At 32.7% G+C, this 27,052-nt stretch overlaps 2 long non-coding RNA genes across 2 annotated transcripts in view; both read right to left on the bottom strand.

Annotated features, from left to right (window-relative positions):
* LOC141521531 (uncharacterized) overlaps nt 1-27,052 on the bottom strand; it is a 159,423-nt gene that overhangs the window by 59,544 nt on the left and 72,827 nt on the right. The gene's annotated exons all lie outside the window — the stretch shown is intronic.
* LOC141521532 (uncharacterized) lies at nt 425-27,052 on the bottom strand. Its single transcript, XR_012477998.1, has 3 exons — nt 24,512-27,052; nt 20,758-20,817; nt 425-5,359 (listed from the first exon to the last, which is right to left on the bottom strand). It is a non-coding gene; the product is annotated as an uncharacterized LOC141521532 (long non-coding RNA).

Below are 27,052 nucleotides of genomic sequence, written 5' to 3'. Positions count from 1 at the left end.
TCTATATTAAGTTTAATAAAATTTGATGACATCCATGCTTGCAGATCACACAAACAATTATACTGCCATCAAAGGTACTTCATAGTATCTGCCCAGACTGAAAAGTATATCAAATCAGTGTCTGAATGTATATGACACTGCATAGCCAGGAGACAAAATGCAATCATGAAAACCAGAAGCAGATAGAAGAGAATTCAGTTGTAATATCCTCACTTATATTACTTCACAATAAAAGCTTTCTAACAGGACTTAAGCAAATGAATTTTCTTAAATGCTTCCTTTTTTCTTCATGTTTTAAAGACACATATAAAAAGAATAAATCATTAAGTAGTGCCAAGAATTTCCAAATAGCTAAATGCCTTGCATCATGAGACCTCATTTCTCACTCCTTGATACCAAACAAAAATATAGTACACCACTGGAAAATATGCAAGCAGGGAAAGAAGGAATACAGTAAAAGTTTTGGTCAGTGCCATGATCACGTTTGGGAGAGAGCTTTCCTGTTAAATTTCAAATGCACCTCCGAAGAACAAAAGAAGAAAGTGAGACCTGCAATTACTTTAGCTTGAAGAGCTCAGTGCCAATCATGTTAATCTCCTGACTTTGTACCACTGTCATATTTCACACTTCCTTCAGCAGGTATACAAATTGCTTGGACTTGAGTTTTGAGGCAATATTCTATTTTCACAGGTTTTTACCTATTGATAAATTATTTCATTTCATTAGTGGTTCTTGGCCATCTGTTGGTTACATCAACAAAATGGAACTTAGTTCACTTTCATGTTTTGTTTTTCAAGACTACAGTTAAATTGCAGGTTTTCTTGCAAGAAAGGTTATTAATGAGGTATCCCACTAATTTCACATCAAATAGCTAAAATTACTCAAGATGCCTCTAATTTAACTCAAAGAGGTAGATAAGGGAAATTGAAGGACCTAAAAAAAGTGAATTCTAGGGGACTCTTTCTTCAATATGCATCCTTGCTATTCTAATTATTTCCATTTTTCATAAGTCAGAACCTTAAGTAGGGGACACAAAGTTGAGAACAAAAAACAAACAAACACCTTAAGGGACAAGAAAGGTTCTTTATTGCTAAATTGAGTTAGTTTATTAAATGTCATTAGTCAAGTAAACAAGTATTTATAAAGCACTTAGTAGAGTGTCAAACACTGGGATATCTCTTAGTTTGGGGACAGAGAGGAAGAAACACATAAAAGGAAGCTGAAAAGGAGAGGCAAGAGGAGGCATCTGATTGTGGGGGTTCCAAAAGGAGTCCAGAGAGGGATGATGAGATCAATAAAAATAATATAGCTCTATAGTGAAGTATTCCTTTTTTTTCTTGTTGGTTAAATTAGACATAATTTTAGCATACTAGGAAAGCATAAAATACTGTATTAGGATGACTTATCATTGTTGTCATTAACACACAAAAAAAAGAATTATGCCTTCAGAATAGTTCTTTAAATACATAGTGGTCATGTAGAATAATACAGGAGACAATGCTCTTACATCTTCAATATACCTTTGTTTTATTGGATTTTATATTTTGTTATTTCCAAATGCCCCTTTTATAGGCAGTCTCAGAATCATTCTAGGTACATTAAAAAATGCCAACATCTTTCACACTAAAATCTTATCCTTCTCTAAAAGAGCTTTGGGTTCCTGACTAGAAATTGCAGATGTGGAAATCAAAGTAAGGATGAGATTGGGATTGGTGTTCAGATTGAAACTTTGAGTTCTCAGTCACATGAGACCTTATTTCTGACCCCTTAATACCAAATAAAAATATAGCATACCATTGGAAAATACGCAAGTAGGGAAAGAAGGAATATAGTAAAAGTTTTGGTCAGTGCCCTGGTCATGTCTAGGAGTGAGCAAATTCCATCCTTCAATGCAGGTCAACACCTGAAACTAATAATGGAAAGAGACTCCTTGAGCACTGAGCATGAAGTTACCTGATCAGGTTCACATAGCAGTATGTATCAGTGGTGAGAATTGAATCTAAATCCTGCTCACTTTGAACTCTCTACTCTATTCATTATGCTTTGTCCTTCTCCAGGACACAGGACTAGTATTTAAAATGTATTTATATTGTATTATACATTGCTGACCCTAGAAAAGATAATACATATAATTTCCATTTTCTATTCTATACTAGATTTCTTGTGTTTCAGAATACTTGTGGAGAATTCAAATATAATTTTTAACATATATATGTATGTAAATGTATACACACATACATATATATATATGTTTACAAATGAGTTTAGGTTGTTATGGTAACACCTACTTTCATCTTTAATAGTTAAGAATGTCCACCAGATGCTAAAAAGAAATGAACAGGTGAGGAAAAATAGATGAGAAACTTTTTCTTTTCTCCTTTAGTCATAGATATTTCCAATCCTGGAATGACTACCAATAGTCTTCTACAAAAAAAAAAAAAAAACTTGCCACAATACATTTTTGAGTGGAAGCAGCTTGCACTTCTATTTGCTTACTGAGTTTATGATGAAGTCTCTTGGATCATCTCCAGTGAAGAGCGATTTTATTAGATTTGATTGACCAGGTCTGATGGTAAAAGAGTGAGAGTCAATGCTACATGAATTACACTGAGAAAGTATCCAGATGGAAATAAAAGCCGTAGTTTGCAGACAAGAGGGGTGAAGGGTCCATTGAAAATCAGAGAGATTAGCAACTCATCACATTATTTGTGGGTTATCAGGAGACAGAGGTAATGAAAGTGAGACCTATATCCTTGATCAATAAGAGTTTGACTGCATTTTGAGTTCATTTTCCCCTGCTGAGAGAGAGACAGCAAGCTTACTATTGATCACAGTGTTAATCCATAACTAGTCTGGGCCTTAGCCTAGTGGAACAAGCAGGAAAAATAAGATAATAAGCAGGAACTCTTGATCTTTTATTATGGTGTGCTAGATAAAGAGAGTGCAGGGGTTCAAGGTGGAATACTTTACAGTTAACCCTTACTTTCCTTCCTAATTCTGAAGGTATGAATAAAAGAAAACTCACTCAATTGCATCTGGTATTATTTAGCTTTATTTTGCCTGTTTTAAAATTGAGTTTTACGAATACCCCTTTATGAGCATCCTTGCAGATAAATACTTGTTCACATGTCATTTAAAAACTGGTGTCTGGCCAATACTAAAGGAAAATGGTTCCCAAAGGATAAACCAATAAAATTCATTCATAACACTTGTATTAGGGGACATAATTAATACTCACACAGGATTAATTATTCAGTGTGGTATTATAATTGAAACACTGACATTTAAGTCAAGAGAAACCTATGTTCAAATCCAAATCCTGTTATTTACTAGTTATGTAACTCTGGACATATCACTTAATATCTCTGAGTCTATGAACTCATCCTAAAATAGGAATAATTATATTATCTCACAGATTTGTGAGGAGTTTTAAAACTATGAAGTGATTATGCAAAACTCAGCTATTATTATCAGACTTAAATTTGATAGCATTTTTCTATAGAGTATATAGTATGTGGCATAATATATTTAAAAAATTCATGAGTTTCTTTGCTATAAGACACTTTTAATAATTCTAGGGAGTAAGAAAAACAAAATGGATTAATAATTGTCCTCAAAGACAGAAAGACCTGTGTTTGAAAGACTTGAGATGACACTTATTGACTTGTGACCTTGGGCAAATCTCATAACTTTTCAATACTCTGAAACAAGAAAATGCAGTGTAGAATGCTGACCTACATAGACAAAGAGATTTTCTTGACCTGAGAGTTCCATATCCCAAAACTTAATAGCAACTTGTAATGACTGGTAAGGTAGATGTGGAAATAAATTACTACTATGAAATGCTTTTACCTACCTATAAGGGACAAGAAACTGCAAGGGAAAAAAAAATTCCAGTCAAAGTGTTCTATACTTGATAATGGACTTATTCCTGAGCAGATCATTAGGCAGTCATTGAGTAGTTATGAAGCATAATTAAGGGGTTTAACAGTGTTAGGGTATGATAAAATCAGCAAAATATCATGCACCAAAAGGATCATATGAAGGATCTCATCACTATATGAAATTCTTATTTCATTCAAACTAAGTACTAGACTTAGTACTCCTAGGACAGTGGCTAGTAAGTGTTCCCTTTGCCTCAAATAATCACATTCTTCAGAAGCTCATCAAAAGTTATTTATATTATATCTTTATTTTTAAATTTTTATATTTTTCTGATTTCATATAATAATTTCTTTGTTTTTTTAAACTGTGAATTTCTTCTTTCTCCTCTTCCCCCTCTTGAGAAGGCAAGCAATTTGATATAGATTATATATGTGCAAGCATGCAAAACATAATTCCACATCAATTCTTTTTCAAAAGAAAAGAACTTCCAAAAGAAAAGAACTTAAAAAACTAAAGTTTTAGAAGTATTTCTTGATCTGCATTCAGATTCAATCAGTTCTTTCTCTGGAAGTGGATAAAATTTTTCATTGCAAGATGAACTGTACTGGACTACAATAATATTCCCTCATAATCATATGCCTATTACACTATATCTCAAGGAATCTTATACATCATTTTTATATGTTAGGAGATTTCTTAAAGAGGAAAGCCTTTAAGACTGAACTTTTCTCTATCATATCAAAGTCTTTCTTTGGTCAACAGATAATGAGTATGGTTTAATGAGTAAGTTAATTGTATGACTGTAGCAATGTGGCCTAATATCAAATATGATTTTCAAAAGCCTGTCCATTCCATCCTCATATTTTCATCTTGGATGTCCTTGATACATGTAGATCATTTTTCACATTGATCTTGTGGGCAGGGAATTACTGATGTCTACTTAATAACTTTCATCTAGTAATCTGAAAATAACAGAATTATGCATTAATTCAAATAATATTTTACAAATAAAACATCCAGTCATCACCATATTATAATGATCCAATCAGAAATGCCCTCTTGAACAAACATAACAATATCAATACTTGAGAAATGACATAAAATTAGGACATATAGGCGTAAATAACCATCCAAAAATAACATGATATTAAGACAATAAGAGTAATATCAACATCCCCATAAAAGATAGATATTTATTTGATCTAATCAAAATAGGCCAATACATGATGTCTTTAATTAATCATTTTAAAAACCATGATTTTTCCAGTTGTCCAGTGTCTTTCCATCTTGCCAATATCTTGAAAAATGATCTCCCTCACTGCTCTTAAAATTATGCCAGCTCCAGATTTCCTCTGTGAATATTTTGTGCAGATGCAGATACTTTTTTCCATTCTTGTTTTCTTTTCTTCTATTTTCACTTTCCCTTGCAGCACATCAAGGAGTATGATGTTGAACTTGAAATGTGATGGCTCCACTGTCAATGATGAAGAAAACAGTCTGTCATAGAAATGTTGGCATTATATTTTTTTTACTTTCTCTGTGGCACACCTTCCTTTCTCATTTTTAAATGACCTGTTTAATTGGATACCATGCTAACATGTTTTTTTTCAAACTTGTATTTCCCTCCCCTGCTCATTTAGTGAACCAATAGTACACTTAGGCTTTCATCATCTCCCTCATAAGATGCTGCTAATAAAAATTTCATTTTAAAATGGTTGTCTTTGCTTATCTGATCTCTCCACTTAGCAAGGATATCAAGTAATTGCTGGTTGAGGTGATTTCTAAGTATTTTTTAACCTAATTGCAGCCTTATTCAGTTAAACTTTCAGAGAAAATGGTTATAGATAAAGTTAATGAGTACTCCTTATTTCATTGACCATTTTTTGGCAACAATAGGTCAGCTATTGCATCTTCTAATCTTTACCTTTTCTTTCAAATTTTACTTAAACAGGATATATCTTGTTTAAGTAAAATATACATATATATATATAATAAGTAAAATATATATATATATATATAGCTGCTTATATATAGCTGGTTGGTTAAATGATTTTCACAACAGACACCAGTTGTTTCTTATTAGAATAAATGTAAACTTTTATGGCATTATTTGGAACTTATCATATCTTCTAACTCTCTTCTTGAAGTATTTATTTCTACAAAGAGGAAAGATTTCTGTACATGCTATATGTAACTGATCTCCTTTGTTTCTTATCCTATACTACATTTTTTTCAACATATTTTCTTTCAGGTTCCCTTAATGTCACCTTTGAATTACTATTTCCAAATATTGGTTTGATTTGGAGGCTCTTATGAAGTTATCAGAGATTCTGTCTATCCACTAATGTTAACAGATGCTGACATGTAAACTGCTACTGTTTTCATGGTGGTCTCTTTACTTATGTTCATCATGTTCATCATCATTTAGTTGAGATAACTAAATATTACATAAAATTATATCTTCAGGTAATTGTCTGAAAACCAATTCACCAACTCCTATATTTTCTTTTCCAAGGAGAAGATCCTTCTCCAATGCAATTTCCTTATCTCTAATACTTTCTTTTTTTATCATGAGAATATCAAAATTAACATCCTTATATAATTGGGAATGGCAGTATTTGGTTATTGAGCAAGAATCTCACATTTAGGCTTGTAATAGTTAAATTTATTGACGGTTTATGGACAGTCTAAAAATTTTGTAGTTCTTAGCACCCTCATTATTTTTCCATAACTCCATTGCCCTAAAACTGCAGAAAATGTCTGCACAGGAATGAAGGCCATTGTTATAGTTTCCTTTGTTTCATGGTTTGCCAGAACCAGAGAATTTGCCTAGTGGTCAGTTTACTAAACCTCTCCACTCTCAAAGAAGATGATTCTTGGTTCATAGATATGAATAGGTTATAGTCATCATTAACAGGAATATCCACATGAACTAAGGTCAGGTATCCATCAAACCCTTGCCAGAGAGGGTTTACGATCACTAATTTCCAGTCAGGTATCAGATGTCCCCAAGATCATATCACAATGTTCTGCTGAAAATATTCATGAATCAGATTAAGTTCTGACTTATTTATAATTTATGCCATTCCTTTAAATTTATTTGGAATAATCACAAAATTATACCTCTGTTCCTCAATACATAAAATCACTAACTTTTTTTTCACTCTAAAAGTTCAAAGATACTCCATTTTTTTTCATAAGATCTGATTTTAGTCTGTTTTTAGGGAGAGGTGTAAATAATTTACTTAAATAAGAACTTTAGGCAGGAAGAAAACTTTTTATAGGAGTTTATAAATTTCTATTTTACATGTTATGGGATATTTGGCTTTACTTTAAAGTAAAGTAAATCAATGCTGAATGTAGGAAAAGACAGCAAAAATCTCCTCATGATATTCACTCTCCCTTTCCCATTCCTTCCTCGCTAAAATAAAAGCCAAAATACATTTTCCTATTAAAAATTGGGCTAGTGTTTTTTGTGTTAATCCTCTAAGTGAGAAAAGACTTAACTATCAGGTACTTGGGCTTTGGGTTCCCTTCTCTAATGAATGAAATTTTCTGTTGACTTATCTCTTTACAATAAAAAGATGCTGGAGAAAATCTCATTTCACTTTGATCTAATTATATTCCTAAATAATTTAGAATGAGGGAAATTAAAGAATAATAACCACAAGTTGGAAAGCTGTCCTTTTCATGTCAGATGATGATAATACTGCTAGAGGCAGTACCTATGGGCAAGTTCAGAAAATCCCCTTATCTGTATAGTGAAAAAAAAAACACAGAAATAATTTGTATCAAAACAAACTATCCCTTCTTAGCAATTTTTGATTTCTTTTACTTGATTTTATCCATTCTCTTGCTTTACTTCATATGGCTTCAGGTACCTGCAAAAACTTAACTTTTCATCTGCATGATAAAAAAAAAGGTCTGAAGTAAATTAAAGTTTAAGCTTTAAATTTTGATGTGTGATTTCATTTGCTCTCTGAAGTCTACTACCATTTGCTTACTAAGGCTGCTCTCCAATATGATTCATCCCATCATTGAGCTAGTTAATAAATATAAACTTTCAAGAACAACTTATGATTTCAAATTTAGATCGATGCCTCTAAATTCTTCTTTGAGACTGTTGTAGGCCAAACTTATCAGCTGGCAAGGGGTCATTATTCTCACACATATGGTTTGATTTGAGAACATAACAAAAGTTATTTCCCACCAAAAGTGATTCCCTTGCACTAGTTGTGTTGAAATCCATTCTTTTGGGGTCTTGAAACTATTAGGTGTTCCATGGAACCCTGTTAAAGTGTGAATACTCTTGGGAGGCAGAAAGGCTAAGAAATCTACATGACAAGCTTTGCTGGGGAGGAGGGGGAAGGAAGACATGCCAAAAGTACCAAGTAGGAAGATAAGGGCACTGAAAGATAAGATAGAAGGTCACAAAAGACAAACAAGCTATTTCACAATTTTATCTAGAACCAGTCCTCATAGAAATGTATATATACATATATATATATATATATATATATATATATATATATATATATATATATACACATAGATAGATAGATATCCTCATAGAAATATATATATATATGCTATCCAGGGTATTCACTTACATCTCATCTTAGTAACAAGGGGGAATAGGAGGAAAAGTTTGCATAGATCAGTAGAAATCATCACATCAAGAAAAACAATTCTCTTTCATTGATTCTTAGGGTTCTGTGCACACTATATAAAATTCAAAATATAGGTTAATATTTGATATTTGTTAAGAATTTTAATTTCTAGTAGTAAATTTCTCCATAAACCCCCAAAATGCCCTCTTTAAACTATTGCTAAAAATAGATATGCACTGAAAACTCTCAAACTTGAAAATATAACTATGAGCTCTCCAGACTCAAAGAATTGTTCTATCTGGAGATGCTTTTGAATTGTCACTAACAAAACAATTGCCATTTTAACAAAACTTGTCATTTACTGCTCCTCCAAATCTGCAGGCTTTAATTCAGGCACATGAGATATTTTTCTCATATGAATTTCTTAAAATCTCAATAAACTTAAATTGAAATTTTATTTATTGAGAATATTCTTCATAAAGGTACTATGGCAAGGGTTCTGCAGAACACAGAGAAAACAAAGTACCTTTTAAGTTATTATTATTTCCCTCTTCTATAGTACATTTTTATTTTAAAGTAGTATTCCTTGAAATGAAAAGAAAGCCTTTAAATTTAGTTTGAAATTAGAAAATATATTTAAAATCTATGATATCAAACTTTGTGTTGCTTTAAAAGAAGCAAACAGTTTTCTTTCTTAAGTACAATACAACTTTGCACAGAAATGATAAGAAAGGTACTACACTGGTGATTTTTGAAATTATTTGCAAGTAAATAAAATATATACTTTAAAGTTTATAATTTGAATCTTGTGTTATCATTCTTGTTACCAATTTATCTCAGTTAGTAAATGCCTATCTCGTTTAAATTTACTAGAATCAAACCCAAAAAGAATCTATTCAAGGAAAATATGATTGACATTATAGCGCAATATGTTATAAAACACAATTATTTTATATATAATTAACTAATATCTCCATTAAGCAACACATATAATTAAGTAACTTATAGGTACTGCTACTTGGTAATTTAATCACAAAAGAGAAAGGAATGGTATAAACAAATGAAATAAATATGGACTATAATAATTAAATGTGTTTAGATTAAATGTTAACCATCAAATGTGTCTATTTCCACAGTGTCTGTAAGCTAAAAAAATTATTTATCTAGTATGTTTGGAAATATTCAATACCTCAGTTAGTTCATTGATATATATATGCCTTCTACCTATACAGACTCTAAACTCTCTCTACAACTTCATTAAATAGAATTTGTGAACCTTAGGATGAAAACTCTACCATCTAATAACAAACCAATTCATGATAACTGTCTCCAAATTCATCTAGGATCATCCTCAAACAATGACTATAGAGTCCCTTCCCAGACTCATATTTAAAACATTCACAACCAGATAGGGCTTATAAGTAAAAGCCTCTAAGAAACCATAATCATTTCCCATTATGATGAAGTATCATAGGAAGGTATCAATGGAGGATGTTTGAAAATATTGCTTTTGGAAAGGTATGGTAGTTCAAACATGTAATCTTTGTTACTGAGGACACTGAGATTGGTGGACTGATCACTTGACCTTGGGAGTTCTGATCTACCATAGGACTAAAACTGATGGGTTGTTCACACTAAGTCTACACAAAAAGGGTGAATTTCTGGGGTGGAACATAATACAGCTGTCTGAGTAGGGACAAACTAGATCAGAAACAGAGCAGGTCAGGACTTCTGTGCTCAGCAAGTAGTAAGAGTACTTTCAGAGTTCTTTAAGACTGTCATTAAAAAAATAAAAGGAAATACTTGGTTTCAAATATCATAGGAAACTAAATTAGAATTAGTTGATTTTTTTTCTATGACCATAGTCTACCTTTTTGAACCTATCCGTAATACAGGGAGGGAATAAAATTGTTGTGTTTTTTTAGGGTTATGAAGAAGACTTTTCCTTTGATAAATTTTTTACTCTGAAATAAACTAAGAGGGTTTCTTTTCTGTCTTCTCCATTTCAAAATTGTATTCCATAGCTCCACCAAATTTAAATTTAAGTACACTTACTCATACATTCCATGGAATACTATTTTCCTATATGTGGAAGAAATGTCCACTATGAGTCTCCTAGGGAATAGACCAACATTGACCACTCCTCAAAGAAAACAGTAAAAACATTGTATTTTTATTTGGTTAAATCAACAGTTAGCATATGAAAATAGTGTCCATTGAACTTTCTAATTTAATGTTATTATCATTCTCCTATTCTTTCTTGAAATTGATTCCTTTTCTCTTTGCCTGAGAACAGTAATACATGGAAAAGAGTAATTTTTAAAAATATTTTAATCAGGGGCAGCTAGGAGATACAATGGATAGATGACCTATCCTGGAGTCAAAATCCTGTATTCAAATCCAGTCTCAGACACTTAATAATTAACTAGTTGTGTGACTTTGGGCAAGTCACTTAACCCCATTGCTTTGCAAAAACTATATATATATACATATGTATATGTATATATATATATATATATATATGTGTGTGTGTGTATATATATATTAATCCCAAATTTTAATTATTTTAATCCCAATTATGTTTCATCTTTCTGAAGTCATTTATCAGGTACAATGCATCTCTTAAATTAAAAGAGAGAGAGAGAAAAACAACATTTTCAAGAAATGCTGTCAGGTAGTTTTCCTGAATTCCTGAATAGAACTATTTACTCTGGGGCAGCTAGGTGCACAGTGGATAGAGCACAAGCCCTGGAATCGGGAGTACCTGAGTTCAAATCTGGTCTCAGACACTTAATAATTACCTAGCTGTATGGCCTTGGGCAAGCCACTTAACCCCATTTGCCTTGCAAAAACCTAAAAAAAAAAAAGAACTATTTACTCATTATATTGAAAGACTCAGGAAATGTCATCCTATCTAGAGCTGCTGATCAAGTGAAAAATGACTAAACACATCAAAGAGCATAAGTATAATAGAATATTCATTTACTATAAGAAATTATGAACATGGTGAAAGAAGCATGGAAAGATATAAATGAATTGATGCAAAGAGAAGTAAGCAGAGTCAAGAAAGGAATATATACAATGATTACAACAGGGTAAACAGAAAGAATAACTACCAAAAATCAAAAGTGAATGCTGAAAAAATAAGGAAGAACAATGTGAAGATATTCCTACTTCCCCTTTGCAGAAGGCGAAGACCAAAAGCATGGTATATTGTACCGATTTTCAGACTTTTAAAATACATTAATCAGTTTATTTGATTATTTTTCTTTTATTTTTAGTCATTAAAATATTATTTTTATAAGTGAGGGCTCTCTAGAAGGAGGGTTGGCTGTATATTGAAAGAAAATTTGATGGTGTAAAGTTGACAAAAATACTTTAAAAGTAATTTTCTTTAAGGATACAAAGAGGGACATTTAGGTGGCACAGTGGATAGAGCACAAGCCCTGGAGTCAAGAGGACCTGAGTTCAAATCCGAACTCAGACTCTTAATGATTACCTAGCTGTGTGACCTTGGGCAAGTCATTTAACCCCATTGCCTTGCAAAAAAATAAATAAATAAAATTTTAAAAAGGATACAAAGAAGCAGGACATTAGTCAAGATGAATATGGCTTTAAAAGTATTTTTTTGTTTTAGGCATCAACTTTATTGATTACTTTTAATATTTTTAACCCTTAGGAATATTTTAGCCCAAGTTCTGAATGCTAAAAGGCAATAACATGTACTGGAAGAAGTTTAGTCTATTCTCACACATATGATGTGAGGCTTACAATTCTTAATCATGAAGTATCTATGTTAACTATATCTACATTCTGAATTTCCTATAGCATTATCAAAGTTCACCCCATGAACTCAAATTCTGCCCTCAAAGAAATTAGGGAAAGATAATAGGATATTTATCAACAGACTGAAATAAACATATGCAAAGGTATCAGCAACCAGAAAGAGGAAAGGGAATGACAGGGGAAGAAACTACCCTTCAATAAATCCAAGAGACTGAGCAGAGTTTCTAATGCCTTTCTTGTTGGTTATAACGTGGAAAATTTCCCCCTCCTCCCCAACCCTATCATCTCACTGCAGTGATTAGTAAACAATTCTTCATTTAGTGGTGAAAGAGGAAAAAAAAATCTTTAAGTAGTAACTAAAGAAGCATTTATGGACACATTCCTTCCTTATATTGGAGTGCTTAAGAATACATAGATTGTAGACAATAAATACTTAAAGTTTCTTTTGCAAAATCTTATGACTACTTAAAAAACTTTCCTTTTTTAAAGTATACTTTTAGAAATCAACTTGTGACTTTTTTTCATTCTAAAATACATGTAACCTCCAGCATCTGTAGGATCCTAGACCCTGATAGGATTCACTGAGTTCAATTTAATAGCTTTTCTCCACTTTTTGCTCATTGTCAAAAAGAAAAAAGCAAAGGAAAATCACAGTATAGAACACTTGGTGATAACTCAGAGTCCTGCCTATTGAAGGTCACAGCATTCCTATTTAATTAATATAAATGACTTGGATGAAAAAATAAAAAATATTTCAGATTTTTTTTGAAGAAATAAAAGGTGGAAGAATAACTAACATTGAATGATAGAGTAAAAATTTCATAAGATCTCAATTGAGTGGAATGTTTTCCCAAAATCAAGTTGAAATCTTAGAGGTTAATGTAAAGCCCTACCTCCAATTCTTTCTTTCATACATTACCATAATGTGGAATTGAACTTGAATTCTTGGGAACTATGGTCAAAAGATCTGGAAGATTTGGACAAATTGGAAAGACTTCAAATACGGGATACATTACATTTGCATAGTCTCATCATCAGAATATCTAAATATATAAAGATTCATCATTGGATTGGCCACAAGGTGATGAGGTTTTTGGCCATAGCAACTGATGAATACCATTTTTTTTTTCATTTTTAGGAGAGGTTGTGACCTGTTTCAGGTCAGAGAATACCAGTATGAAATCACACATCTTTAAAATAAAAAACAACTATAAAATCCTACACTTGAGTTTAAAAAAATCAACTGTTGGAAGACAAAATGAAGAAAATAACTAGACAAAAGTTTTGGGAAAAGATTTAAGTGTTTTAGATTACTCTAAATTACTCGTGTCAGGCCAACATTATTATTATTATTATTATTATTGTTATTTTTAATTACTATTATTCTATAGAAATGCAGTGTCAATATCAAGAGAAAAGTGGTATGTGATAGTCCAATTTTACAATGATGATCAAAACACATCTCTTATGAGAGCCATATTTTAAAGACACCATTGTTAAGTTATCACTGTTTCAGAGCACTATCACTGTGATGGTGAGAGAGTAAAAAATGTAATATATTTTAATGGTTGAATCAACCAGGGATATTTATGTTGACAAAGTTGATGATAGTTGCTCCAAATAACATACAATACTATTGTATGAAAAAAAATAATTAGATCTTTTGCTTAATTGTTCTAAAAGACAGAACTAGGGCAATGAGCAGAAATTAAAGAGAATATCTGAGATCAAGATAATGAACTTTATCATAAGTAAAGCTACACAAAAATGTAATGTACATCTTTGCAAGGTAGTCAGAAGTCACTGTCAGCAATTATTGAGGCAGAACAAGAAGATGTTATAAAGGGGATTCCTTTATCAGGACTAAAAGAGCTGATATATTTTCCAATTCTTAAGATTCTAGGAATTGATATTAAGTTGATATTAAATCTTTGCTGAATCTTACCATAATTGGACAATATGTCTAAATAAACAAGTAAAAAACCAAAATTACCAAGTTGGACCATAATTTTTCAAAGCAAGAGAATATCACATCTACTGCCAAGTAATTTCTAAAAGACAATTTAGGTTATAGAAAAATTAATATAGGAGGTACAAAAAAGCCAAAATAAAATCTTATGAATAATTATTCCATTAATAGATAACCTTACTTGATGAGCATTGTAATTTGGATCTAATTTTGAAAATTATTCAAATGATATAACAGGCAAATGATTTCAATTTCTTTGAAACATTTTCTAGTCTGAATTGAATTATCTTCTCAGTGCTGAACAAATCATTTTCTTTTTTTGCATGACTGTGGAATGGGAATGAAATATACTATTCCATGATATAAACTTGAATTCTGCTTTCAGAAGCTGTTATGTTATAATGCAAACCATCAGGTAGTGATTTGAAGGTTCTTAAATTTGTTATTTTAATTCTAATATTTTTCTCTAAGAATAAGCTAATAAATATTTGTTGAGTATTTATATAGCAAGGCACCAGGAGGACTCCTTTTTAAAGCATAAGACAATGTTCTCTTGAGTACCTCAAACATCCCCGTGAACAACTTTATTTTCTTCCCATTGTTTCCTGTGTTCCAGCTCCCTCACTTTTTCCTTCAAAGCATGTTCAAGCAGTCCACACACTGAGTTTATTGAGAGACTGAGAGAGAGAGAGAGAGAGAGAGAGAGAGAGAGAGAGAGAGAGAGATGAGATGTATGTGGAAGGGAAAGTTCTTATATTTTATTTAAAGCTATTGACCTAAATCTGAATTATCAATATTTGCTGTATTTGTGAAGAGAGCTGTATTAGGCATTATACAAACTCAATTCTGTAACCAAGGTTCCTACTTTCAAGTTTACAGTCTTCCACTGACTGCTTTAGATCAATAGCAATAAGCCTTAAACTCTGGTCCTACCTTGTCACTCAAATTCTACTTTTAAATTTCCAGAATCAGGATAACCTATGAGATTAGTCTGACTTTCACCTCAGAAAGACTATAACTGGAAAGAACATTAAGATTCAACAACAGAACCAATAGTTGCATAACTGAGCTTTCTCTTTCACCATAAGAGAAATGACAGATTAACTCTTTTTTCTTCCTTCTTTACTTTTTATGTCACAGTTACATGAAATTTGAAAAAAATAGCATTTTGGAGCAATAACATTTTGCCTTTGCATACTGACCTTTCCTTAAAAGATAAGGTAGGCTTTTAAAGATGAAATTTATCTTTGACTTTATCTTTAGGTGCTTCCCATTGCCTCCTGAGTAAAGTTTCAATTCTTTTTCCTGACATTCAAAACCCCTCACTATCAAACACTACCCTAACTTTCCAATCTCCTTTCATTAGCCTTAATGCATCCTATGTTCCACCAGTTAAGGTGTTTTGCTCTACTGCCCCACTCTGCCCCCACAATGTGCCACTGCAACTTGATGCCTACAAACTTTCCTGAGAATTATATGAATCATAAATCTAGAACAGGAAGGGCTATTGAGGTTGCCTACTCCAATTCTCTTAATTTACAAAGGAAGTAACTAAGGAGAAAAAAAAATGTCCCAAGTTTCACAGGTATAAAGTGGCAGAGCCACATAGCTTCCTTTCTCCTCTTTGCCTGTTAGTTTCTTTAAAACCTTACTAAAGTGTTTCCCCTTTCAGGAATCCTTTCCAGATCCCTGGTTAATAACAATCTTCTCCCTCAGACTTCTCATAGCACTTAGTTTTACAACTTGCTAATGCACTTATCATGTAATGACACAGTTATCTGTGTTTTTGTCTTATCCACTTACTGTACTATAAGCTCTATGAGATAAGAAGCCCAGCTTATCTAAATTTACTATCTCTCTCAGAGCCTGGGGCACTACTTGTTTAATAAATAGGGTTTTTTTTTCATTGTTTTTCTTGTACTCAATTCATTTTAAAATGAGGAAACAGAATGAAAAATGTTAAGTGACTTTTCCAAGGTCCGCACAACTTGTCACAAGATTATTATTTAGCCCTGGTTTTGTATCTTTTTCCTCTTCTAGGCAGTCAGTCAATTTAATATATTTCACCTATTAAAAAATGTTATGGGAAGGCACCCACTGTGATCTGCCCTGGACTCTTCTGTTCTAGCAATTGTTGTTAACACCCTGGGAAACAACCCAAAGATATTCTCTGATGAATCATTCCCTGTTGACCCTGTCCTATATGTAGGTCACCGTAGCAAATTATTTATAAAAATTCCAAATAATAGACTTGAGATGGAAAATAATTCACTGTTCCTATATAGAATATAGATGTCTTACAGATTTGACAATATACTTGATTTTGTTTTTAAAGGCTTACTTGAGTAGCTTTTTGCTACTGTTTCTAGGACAAGTGTTCACAAATTAAAGGTGCCCATAACCCACAAAAGTACTTATATTTGGTTAGATCTGGTTTCTTAGTGGTATGAGAGATCTCCAATTCTATCTATAACTGTTCATCCTGTGTTATTTTTTGATAGTGTATTTCTCTAAACCTTCCAAGAACCAGTAATCCTGTTGTAGCAATGAAACATCACCAGAAAATAATTGTATTAAAGAAATGGACTTTTAAGGCAGCAAACAACTTTACATTAAGTGTTACTCTTTTCTAAATATGACCCATCCTGATCTTTCCCTTATAATAAATTCAAAGCTCAGCTAATTATCTACTAGCACTATCTGCTGAAGTTAGGGAAACCATGAAGTTTTTCCCTGTCCAGCTTACTGTACTATAACAACCCAATTTTACAGCAAGAATTTGGAATAACCAATAGGTAGGGAATAATGGCCTTGAACTCTTGATTTACCTTTTCTTCTGATTCAGAGTCCTAAATGTCAAACCAGAGATGATCTTGGGCCTTATTTAGCCCTGGTTTTGTGACGTTTTTCCTTCTAGGAATTCAGTCTATTTAGCATATTTCACCTATTAAAAATGTTATGGGAAGGTACCCATTGTGATCTGTCCTGGACTTCACTCTTTTAGCAATTGTTGCTAACACCCTGGGAAACAATCCAATGATTTTTGAATTTTGAATTAAATAGTTATCTATTAGAGTAGTGGTTTAATTTCCTTTCAAACTGAGATAGAAAAGATCCCATAGTCTATAAGATCATGAATTGTTATTCAACTAACAAAAGTTTAAATCAAATCTAGTTAAGCTCTAGAAGACTGGAAGTAAGCTGGGCAGTAGATAGCCCTAAAGAGTTGAACCTCAAAGCTGTTAAATAGTAGGAATGTCCTGAAAAGACCAGGGTATAGGTGGAGTCAATATGCCCAACAGTCACCTTGAGAATAACAGGCTCAAGAGTGTCTGTTTTCTCTGCCCATTTGTGCCCATATCTTCAGTATGTGTAAACCCTATGAATATCCCTATGTTTGCCTACTCTTCTCATTAATGGTAACATTCCATTGTGACTTTTATAATATTTCACTAAATGCCTTTGTTTGAATAAATTGCATCAAATGACTTACCACAGAAAAAGTAAACAATTGTTGGAGGCTCATAATTTGTGGCTTTACTTTTTTATTTTTTATTTTTGGTTTTTGCAAGGCAATAGGGTTAAGTGACTTGCCCAAGGTCACATAGCTAGGTAATTTTTAAGTGTCTGAGATTGGGTTTGAACTCAAGTCCTCGATATATCCACTGTACTACCAGCTGCCCTGAACATATTTTCTTTCTTTTTTTTTTCTTGAGCCAGTTGGGGATTAAGAGTCACACAGCTAGTAGGTATCTGAAGCTGCATTTGAACTCAGCAACTCAGCTCCAGAACCGGTGCTCTGTCCATGTGCCATCTAGCTGCCCCATAATTTGTGGATTTGAGTGGATATGAACCTATCAAAGACCTCAAATCTGGGAAAGCTATTCTAAGAGACCTATATGTGTGTATGCATAAATTTAATAAGGCTATCAATAACTTTCTTGACTGTTCTCAGAGAAAAACTCATCTTTTCCTTAGCACCAATGAGAATGAATTTCCTCACTTTGCACCTAAACATGAACTGAGAATATAGTTTCTATGATCTTTGATCTCACTCAGCAGAGGAAAATAGGAGAAAACTTCATTGCTACTACTATATACCTTATCATTTATATAATTTGTGCCCAAAAGGAAGAGAGGCAGTCAATGACAGCAGTAAGTATGATGCTAGAGCAGAAACCAGTAGCTTATTAACATATATTCACTGAAAGAAAAGTAATACTATTTTAGCTCCATTTGTACTCTCCCACGCCTATCTCTCACTTCAGTCCCATTGGAACAGGACACAGGAAAATAATGGAAAGAAGTGCAGTCACAAATCTCATAAGAAAAAGGGAAATAAAGGCAGAACTAGTTTAGTGTGCAGCTAGAGAAAGTAAGTAGTTGCTTATTTAGCAAGATATGAGGAATAAGGAAAGTTGTCTTGCTCAAAAATATTTCTACCATCAGTCCACCACATGTCCATCATTAATAAGCATTGATGGAGCCTTAGAAGTTACGTAGCTGCATCATTCACCCTATAGAAATCCATTTTGTAGTATCATTGAAAAATGGTCTTTCAGTGACAGGGAGCTTACTGCTTTACAGAATAGCCTATTTCATTTCTGAATAGCTTTGCCATTGAAAGTCCTAACTGGGAGGGGGCAGCTTGGTGAATAGAGCACTGCCCCCGGAGTCAAGAGGACCTGAGTTCAAATCTGACCTCAGACACTTAATAATTACCTAGCTGTGTGACCTTGGACAAGTCACTTAAACCCCATTGCCTTGCAAAAACAAAAACAAAAACAAAAAACAAAAAAAAAACAAGAACAAAAAAGAAAGTCCTGTCTCTATTATTTCTATCCAGAGATACTATTTCTTCCTTTTAGTGTAAAAATGGAATAAATTCATTATTTCTTCCACAAAATATCTCTTCCAAAGCCTGGAGTCAATATTCTCTCAAAGGTTTCCTTTTTCCAGATTCAATATACCCATTTAATTCAACTGTTTCTGGGATGTCATGGTTTCAAGACCCTTAACTATCTTTATTGCCTTCCTCTGGATCACTCCAGTTTACTGTCCCACCTAAAACACTTAACTCCAGAACTGAACACCATATAACAGATATAGGTTTACAGTATAGAGTACAACGAGGCTCCTTTCTCCTTTGTTCTACATAAGGCACTCAGTATCTCCTAGAGATCCCTGTTAAAATACATATTACCTGGAAGAAATAATGTTGCTGTTGTTCAATTATTTCAGTCATATCTAACTCTGAGGTTTTCTTGCTGAAGATCCTAGAATAGTTTGCCCATTTCTTCTCTAGTGTATTTTACAGATGAGGAAAATGAAGCAAACATTGACTTGCCCAAGGTAACCCAGCTAGTAAATGTCTCAGGCCAGATTTAAACTCAGGGTTTCCTGACTCCAGGTCTGATGGTCTGTCCACATGCAGATTAGTTTATCAAATTAGTTAGTTAATATCTTAAGAATAGAACTCTAAAATTAGATCAGTAGCAATTTAATAAGCAGAAAGATCAAAGAAAGAAATGTACAGGTTATGGAGATTACCCAAGGTAGAACTAATGGAAAGTTACCAAGAGGCAATAAGAAAGCACCCAGGCCATTGATGTGGGACAGGAAAGACAAGATAAAAAGTTAGGCAGAATCCACAAAAAAAATTTGCATAATTCAAATTTTTGTCAACCTCCAGTTCCTGTGACAGGACTATGAGAAGAACAGAAATGAGGGGAAAGAGTGCATTATTGAGAGTATTTTAGAAATGACTAGATCAAGCCCTGTTCTCATCTACCTCTTTCTCCCCCCCCCCAAAAAAAGGGACTAGAAATGAAAAACAGTTTTTTGGAAGCCTGGTCACTATAAACATATGGTTCTACTTAGATGCCCTAAATATGAGCAAAGGATAAGTTAAGCACAATAATATCCATCTCTGATTAAGTTCTCTTGGATTCATCTTTAGGGATTAACAAAAAGTCAGTTAGATTTCTCTTCAGTCACAAAGATTTATTCAGCAGATATGTATATATGTATTTCTATTTTATGTATTTGGGGTCCAATGATCATTTAAAGGGGGACTCAATTTAGAGATTAGACTTGGGATTTTGTTTTGTGACCCAAGAAATTTTTTCTGTAATATTGATTTATATATTTCTATATATAAGTATATAAGCTTATAAGTACATAAATAAACATGTATCTAAACACACACATATAAACTGACATAATTTATGTGTAAACTACTCAAAAGTTTATCATGTATAATGTAAATATCATGTATACCTATATATGCAAAGAACAATTTTATTCATATTACAAAATCTATTTAATTATGATAAAATTTGGCTTAATATAATAAGTATTAAATACATTTTTGGAATTAATCTTCTATATGAAATTTGAGGGAAAATTTACTTGAAAACCCAAAAAGCTGAAATGTGTTTTTGTATGTAAAATATGTTAGAACTAATTGAATCATTGGTAATTGAAAGTAGTATTTCATTATCTTACCTGAATAACAAAAGCAAAATCAGTTTGCAATCACTTGGTATACTTCACGGTTTTGCTACCCTGTAGGTAACAAATTAATTCATTTTTTAATAAAATATTTCAGAATGTTGGGAAAATACAGATAAGTACAGAGAAGCTTTATTAAGATCTTTAGCATTAAAACTAAATCCTTTTTTCTCATTAAATAAGATACAGTCAATTTAATTAATGCACATTAATCCCTAGTTGACATTAAATTCATCTTTAAAACTTACACTGATATAGATTATTAGAATCAAAGCACAAAAAATGCTGAAGGTGATTAATATATGTAGAAGAAATACATTTTGAGACTATGTGAGGGTTATTTAAAATATACTATATCTGTAATAATAATTTGAAGATACTTTTTCAGATTATCAAATACTTTTCAAACAAAAGGAAAAATTACAATACAAAGAAAAATTTTCTACAAAAAACCCATAGCAATTTTAATTAGGTTAACCTAATAAAAATCACTGTTCCCCAAAATTCACCTGAAGACGGAACAAAAATCCAACACATTAATTTAAATAATTTTTCACAATTTTAAACATTTACTTTGTGAGAAGTGATGCTAGCTTAGAAGTTTTTCTTATGTGCTTTCTAAAATTTGACTTTACCTGTGGAAAGAAAGTTTGACCAATGAAACCATACATCTAAGGAGGAATTTTGATACTTCCAATTGAGGGAAATTATTTTATTTCTAATATTTTTTTTTACTTATAGATCTACATCAATTAAAATATTCCAATCATGGACAGGAACCTCTTCTTATATTATAGCTCAATGTCAACTCATTCCTAAACATAACTCGATCATTTTATTTTGGGCAGTCCCATTAAAAGATAATCTAAGTTCATAAGCTGTTTCGCTAATGCCTAAAATTTCTGATATTAATGTTAAAATAAGGAAGGGGGAGAAAGAGTGAGAAAAATTCTCTGCTCATCTGAACCACATATGTTTGAAAAATAATTTATCTTTTTTTTTTCAAAAAGGAAAAAAAATAAGAAATTGATTTTATTTCATCTGCTCTTTTAATTTAATGATAAGCTTTAGGGGCAATTAATTAAGTTGAATGAAAAGTTTCCAAATTTCCTCATTTACCTTTTTCCCCTCCTTGATAAATAATAGTGTGCTTGAATGTACCTTTCTTTCCCTTACATTTTTTTAGGCATCCTTTCATGTGTGTGAAAAATGACTAAATGTGTCAGGGTTTATCATACGTAACCTCACTTTTTTGGTTGGCCCCTTTCCCCTTATCTTTCAAACACATTACTCTCCCCATCATAATGTGACAGAGCAAACACTACAGTTGGCCAGTACACATGACCAAAGCTACCTTTAAACAGTCTTTAGACTCTTTAAACTCAACTAAAAAGCTGATTAGGTACCAGGCCTTTGGTCATTATCTTTTTTTTGATAGCTGCACTATGAAAAGGCAATAAAGGAAAACCTGCCTAATAAGAAAGCTGGTTAGCATGTCTGCTTACTTAAGAGCTTGTACTTAAAAGGGGAGAATGCCAATGATCAACTGTGCAAACTAGGTTAACTATTTGAATCTCAGAAGGAACAAAGTAAGTAAGTCAGTAAGAACAATCATATTTCCTGAAATCTCAACATTTAGATACAGAAATTGATAAGACTGTGATATATTGTCTCTTCTAGAGAGACACGCATCAGCTCAAAAATTATTAGTCTAAATATCAGGACAAAGATTTGATTCCACACAGAGGAGAGGAGGAAAAAAGCAAATGTGAATAGGCATAATGGAAAACCGTGGATATTTCATGGGATTTAGGTTTCCCTAATAAAAGGTAAAACTTACTTTCCCTGATAAATATAAACTAATAATAAAGATAAAAGTTTCCCTAAGATAAGATAAAACAATGCCATGATACAGTGCAATTTAAATGTAAAAAGGACAATCCAAATGTTTTTATTTTTAGGCACATTGAATGGTAGTTTAAAAACTTCCAACCATACATAAATTTCAAATGTGCATCAACCAGAAAGATTGTGTTTAAAGAAATAGAGATTGCTTGTGAATAGAGATCTGGGAAGGGCAGAGAAGACTGATTCCAAGAAAAGGAGTGGTTTGAAGTGACAAGGTTAAAGTTAACAAGTGTAAAAGAAAAATAGAAGCTTTTGTTGGAACTTGCTTGCACGATTTAGTTTATGAAATGACATGAAATGGAAACTGTTCATACTTTAGTTATTGTTCTTAGAAAAATCAATTATGTTAATATTCTGTTCTTAAGGGACAAGAAAAAGACTGAAGAGAAACGTGCATGTATGTGTAACAGTTGATCAAAGCTCCTGACAAAAATCATGACTTTCCTTTACTTAAAAGAAATTTTGATAGGAAATAATCAGTTTCACTGTTGTTTACAAACCAAGTCACTGCAACACTGATTTTAATCGTAGCATTAATCAATATCTTAAGTAACCCCCCCAAATCAAGTACATAATGATTAACTTCTCAAAGAAAAATGTTAGTAATATTTACATATGAAATTTTCCTTTTATTTTCTCAAATCAGAAGTGATGAAATCAAACAATCCTTCCATTGTATTTTATTTAAACAAATTCACTTGAATATGACTTCACACCAAATTCTTGTCTGTATTCAGGAAACTTATGCATATTAGTAGGAAATATGAGACTTAAAGCTAAATTTTAATTCAAATATGTGAGCAAAGAATATTTACAATACTCACTCTACCCTTAGTATTCCTATAGAAAACCTCACATCTTAGAGGATATTAAAATATAATATGAAGGAATTATGTACCTGGCACATGTCAAGATTGAGGAAACAAAAATGGTGTACACAGATTGTGATGTGCATTTGTTGATAGCAAGTCCCAAATTCATGTATCTGCTTGTTTTTAAGTGTTTCCTGGCAGAGTTTTCTTGTGATTTGGTACATAGTAACTGATGGACTGGTAGTCACTTGAGCTTAGTTTGGGCTTGATGTTAACATGAAAGGATGTTTTATTTAGTCTACTATGAGGCCCAAGGAGACAGGTAGCATGATACAGATCACTTTGCCTAGAAAATATTCACACTTTGTCCCATTTATGTGATTCATACTTTGTTGGGGAGTGGGGCAGAATGCCGCCCTTGCATTTCTTAAACCTCAATAAAGCTGATATTTGAGTACAATGTCATACTGCAATCATTCCCTACTTTAGAATCCTTTATTTAACTTTGGTGTTGTTATTTCATTCCTGGTTACTGAGTCTGAAAACATTTTCTATCATGTAGAACAGGGGGAAATTAGCATAGGCGTGGTTAAAACACATACTAAACAAAATAGGTGTGCCCTGTATGAATAAATAGAAGAATATCAAGCAGTTTGCTCAACTCCTAAACTTCAGGGTCACACGAGATGAATATGATTTCTGCATTATTATGGGCAGGTAATGTACATGTTTATTTTGTTAAATAGCCCTGGCAGTAGATGGAGTTAAATTATTCTTTTAAGTGAAAAATTAATGGTTTATAGACACTATCCTAAGGGGCTGTTATTCAATTATGTTATCAATCGATTACATTATTAGTCTTTTAGCCTATGAATAAAAATTGTAGATTTCTTTAGGTGTAAACTAATATAGCCTTTTCTTTACCTTATATCCTTCATCTTACTGCTCCAGCTTTGCAGTTGAATAAAGATTTTTTTTTTGCCCAGCAACCCCTTCTCTTTTTCTCTATATCTTATGTATGTACTTACTTTGACAATAGATTTTCTCAGGAAAAAGATGAGTCTCCTGGAATCTTGCAAAGATTTTTGTCAAATATCATCTAAGGATAAATTAAAAGTTCCCCATATGAGTTTTTGAAAATGGCAATTTGGGCAAGAATGTACCACCATCCATCTGGGTCCATTCATCTGGATTGGGATAAGAAAAGGTAGCCTTCAGAGATGTTCCCTCTTATTGAAGAGTTGACAGGAAAACATAACACTAAGGAGAGAAGAAAAATTCACAGGAATGTGAAGTGTTCTTTACATTTAGTTAATGTATTTATCTTCATTGTAAAGAGAAGAAAACAGAGTAGGTAGCAGTAGATGTTTTCTCTGGATAACAGTGCTCTGCTTTGTATAATGAAAGGTTGGGAGGGGGATGGAGTGAGTCTTTAGTAATAAATACTATTATTGTGTCCCTGGGAAGGAGAAGAAGCATTTTATTTCTGATGATATTAACCTAAGAGTTAAAGGAAAACTATCTTAGCTGTGTTGACTTATTTGTAAAGCAATTATGTCCTTAACATTTTTTAAATGCTACAATTCCCCACCCCCAAACATAACATTATATACACATGCAATTAGCCACCTTCAGTAATGACCTTCCCATCTGACCTAGACTGACAAAATAAAACTGATGAGCAAAGAGATACGACTGTGTTTGTTAAGATTGTCTTTCAGATTTCAAGAGTCATTCTTGTGGATATTTAAAGGATAGAAATAATAACATAGAACATATAGATCTATCTATGCCATGCACTATAAAATACCACATTTAAAACTCTTTTTGTTAAAGTTGATAGTCTGAAAAGCAATCCAAAAACTATACATGGGAAAATACATAGCTTTATTGAGGTAACTTTTCAAAAACATACTCGAGAAGAATGAATATCTTCATGTGCAGCTTGTGAGATTGTAATGTTAGTGAGGTTGTAATGTTAGTTAGGGGAGGGGAGGAATTAAAGTGGAGGATTGTTGCTTTAAGAAATGCTAATGTAAGGATTCACATATTTGTTTCTTCAATGAATAACTCTAATTTCAGGCCCAAGCTTTCAGAGCTACTCAGAAGTGCCTAAAGCATTGTAATTGTTGCATTGAAAGAATAGAGATATCAGGGAAATTCCCTCTGCCTGTAATTTATCACAGAGTTTGCTGAACAGTTTATCATATGCAAGAAAAATCTTTTTTCCCTGGGGCAAAATCCAGTTAGCTACTAAAGGAGTTTATGAACTGAATCTCAAGTAGTCTGTGGGAAAGTCTATTAAAAACAACAACCCTGGAGTCTTCCTTTTTATCACCCCCACCCTCTAAAACTGTTTGTTATCTCCTCCCTTAAAAAATCCACTTTTTGACATAGTCCCAATTTGGCATGCTCATTTTTTCCAGTCCTGAAAGTGTATTGGTCTAGTCATAGATTAATATGAATACTCTGATAACACTTCAGGGAACTAAGGTAAATAAAGGTTGTATGCCCTGTAATTATACAAACTGAAATATCAGGGGAAGCATTTAAAATATTTGGTGGGGAGGAGGTGGAGAAAGGTTTCTTGGCAGTAGTTGCTTATTGAAATCTCTTACAAGAATTTTTTTTCCTTGAAACCTAGTCTGTGATGCAGAACCTGCTGTGCTAAATTATGATCCAAAGGCTTTGGGGTGGGAACAATCAATCAGAATACCTGGGGTAGTGTGTAATGTGTATGCTCTTGTCAGCATGAGCAAGCTGCCCCTGGACACAGTCCCCCAGCAGGTTAAATAAATATGATACTATAGACAAACGGAGAGGACCACATGGCAGCATCAATCAGCTGTTGATAAAATACAATCTTCCTTTAATACATGCTGAGAAAGTTATTTAACACTTACAAAACCTATATCCATTTCTTGTCCTTTTTTGTGTTGGTGGTGGTAGTGGTGATGGTAGTGGTGGTAGTGGTAGGTTGTTGGGGGGGGGGGTGGATTTTAGTGTTCTTAAAAAGTGTAACTCTTCCAAAGGGTAACAAGAAGGAGTTCTACTTCCTGGGGGATTGTAAAGCCTTTAATGGTCCCAACGAAAGAGTAAGAAACATCTGCTAAAACTATTGGAAAAGAATATGAAAAAGCCACTAAGACAACAAACAAAACAGAGATGGCCAGCATTATTTTAAAGATATAGATTGTTGGGTATTCTTCTCCATTTAAAAAGGATAAAAAAATGTGTCCCTGCAATATTTAAGTTTGCCTTGAAAACTTTGTTGAAGCTGTATATACCATTGAATGATCTGGTGCAAAAGGACATAAACATATGATAATTAAGTTCTTGTTCTCATTTCAGCTCAGCATCTTGCATCTGGAGCAGATGCAGTTCCTTTCAGAAGGTATTGTTGATTAGGAGAATAAACTAGACAGAAAATGTGTGTTGTTTTTAAAGTGCCCTCACCAAGATAACTAAATAGGAGATAATATCAAAGAACTAGTGTCAAAAGAAAAGTTGAATGATTATCTACTTATGTTAAAGAATTGAATACTGGAAAATGTTTGGAGTAAATTTTA

The sequence above is a fragment of the Macrotis lagotis genome, chromosome 4 (assembly GCF_037893015.1).
Source record: "Macrotis lagotis isolate mMagLag1 chromosome 4, bilby.v1.9.chrom.fasta, whole genome shotgun sequence".
In the NCBI taxonomy this organism is placed as follows: domain Eukaryota; kingdom Metazoa; phylum Chordata; class Mammalia; order Peramelemorphia; family Peramelidae; genus Macrotis; species Macrotis lagotis.
Note: the sequence above shows the minus strand (reverse complement) of the source record. Positions and strands in the feature narration are given on the sequence as shown.